The sequence below is a fragment of the Macrobrachium nipponense genome, chromosome 4 (genome assembly GCF_015104395.2).
Source record: "Macrobrachium nipponense isolate FS-2020 chromosome 4, ASM1510439v2, whole genome shotgun sequence".
NCBI classification, from domain to species: domain Eukaryota; kingdom Metazoa; phylum Arthropoda; class Malacostraca; order Decapoda; family Palaemonidae; genus Macrobrachium; species Macrobrachium nipponense.
In genome coordinates, this window is record NC_061100.1 from 100,230,705 (window position 1) to 100,233,204 (window position 2,500).

Genomic DNA, 2,500 nt, shown 5'->3' on the forward strand with positions numbered 1-2,500 from the left:
TCGCCGGTGGCCTAGAGCAGTTTCCTCGCTACCTTGGCAACCAATTCAATTAGCATCCAGGTATGGGGGAGCTCTCTCCTATGGGCTCCTCGTTAATTCGACTACTACTCGGATTACTTAATCAAATGTTTTCTCCCTTATGAATCTTCCGTCTGAGGGCAACGGGATCTGGTGGAAGTTCGTCAGGGAAGTTTGATGAAGGGAAGAAAAAATAATTAGATAGGGTGGTGTTACGTTTCGTTTGGTGGAGATGGACCTGAAACACTTAGTCATTCACTCAGATGTTAGACAGTTTTGATGTCACGATTGGCCAAATTTGACCTTGTCTTTGCATGTAGTGTGAGACTTTTTTTTAGATTTCATCTTTTATTTTTCTTCCTAAAACCGAAGCCACGATTGGCCAAATTTCCCAGAGGTCCTTTTCATGAAGAAATTGTGCCCTTGCACTCCTGTAGTTTTTGGTATTTATTTTATAAAAAGAAGATATTGCAGTTTTTTCTCATATGATTTTGAAGTTGGTTGTCATTGCACTTTCATTATGAATGTGCAATGTGACATTCTTCGTCCTCTCATAAAGTCTGAATTCTGTTTCCATCATACTTTTATTTTTACCTTCTAACGGTAGCCGTCATTACCAAATCTCACAGAGGCCATTCCTCTGATAAAATTGTGCATTTTGGCTTATCCTGCACTTCTGAAATAAAAATATTGTATGAGAAGTATAGCAATATCTTCTAATAATATCCTAAAATCTGTTTCAGTTATCTCTTTAATCATACATATGTAATCTGACAGTCTTTTCTTCTCATAAAATTTCAAAATCTGTGTCGTACATGTGTTGTACAGGGTGTCCATAAAGCCCCAGTACCATTACAAGTATTTATTGCCCAGAATGGTACTGGGACTTTATGGACACCCTGTATTATTCATATGCAATACACCTTGCATTTTAAAATCTGTTTTTATACTTGTGTTATACAGGGTGTCCATAAAGTCCCAGGACCATTACAAGAATTTATTGTCCGGAATGGTACTGGGACTTTTATGGACACCCTGTGTTATCCATATGCAAGCAATATGGAGGTCTTTTTCTACTCATAAGATTTTAAGGTCAGTTTTCAGTTTCGTCCTCTGTTTTTCATGTGTAGTTTTACAATTTTCATCTCTTCATGAAATGAAAAGTCTGTTTTCATTTTCATCTTTCATCATTCACTTTTATTTTTAACTTTTAAATAAAACCTTTTTTCCTTTCCCTGCACTCTTGATTCGGTGACTTTCAGCCACTCCTGAAAGTCCGACGAAAGTTGGAGGGAAAAGATTTCCCCTCCTGAATGAAAAGGGGGGCCTCCGACCCACACCCCACCCCCACACCCCTCTTTTGCCTCTGCCTTTTCATTGCCCTGTCTCCTGATTCAATTCGAAGTTGCGAACTTAAGTTTCCTTCGAAAGTGAAGGGCTCCAGTACCTACTTACTGAAGAGATGGCAAAGGGAATCCATCCACCAGGAGTCTGGTGCAGAGGTTCCTTTTAAAGTTCCTTTATTTGGAAGTTAATTTGTTTTAAAGTTAATTTATTTTAAAGTTCCTTTATTTGAAAGTTAATTTATTTTAAAGTTCCTTTATTTGAAAGTTAATTTATTTTAAAGTTAATTTATTTTAAAGTTCCTTTATTTGAAAGTTAATTTATTTTAAAGTTAATTCATTTTAAAGTTCCTTTATTTGAAAGTTAATTTATTTTAAAGTCCCTTTATTTTGACATCCCTTTATTTTGAAGTTCCCTTAATTTAAAGTTCCTTTAATTTAAAGTTCCTTTATTTTAATGTTCCTTCAGTTTGACGATCCTATATTTTGACGTTCATTTATTTTGACGTTCCTTTATTCTAAAGTTCCTTTACTCTGACGTTCCTTTATTTTGACGTTCTTTCATTTTAAAGTTCCTTTATTTGAAAGTTCCTTTATTTTGAGCTTCCTTTATTCTAAAGTTCCTTTATTTTACTTTGTTTTGGCGTTCCTTTATTTTAAACCTCCTTTACTTTAATGTTCCTTTAGTTTGACGATCCTATATTTTGACGTTCATTTATTTTGACGTTCTTTTATTTTAAACTTCCTTTATCTTAAAGTTCCTTTATTTTGACGTTCTCTTATCTTAAACTTCCTTTATCTTAAAGTTCCTTTATTTTGACGTTCTCTTATCTTAAACTTCCTTTATTTTAAAGTTCCTTTATTTTAAAGTTCCTTTATTTTGATGTTCTCTTATTTTAAAGTTCCTTGATTTTGACGTTCTTTTATTTCAAAGTTCCTTGATTTTGACGTTCTTTTATTTTAAAGCTCCTTGAATTTGACGTTTTGCTGACACTGCTCTTCCATCTTTCCATTCTTTTAGGAAATTCTCGCACGTAAGTAAATCACTCACTCTCTGCCATACTCGGCTTTTAGTTTGGTAGAAGAATTTCTTAAAAGCACGACGGCGCCCACTGCGTGCAAATGGTTCCAGTAACACC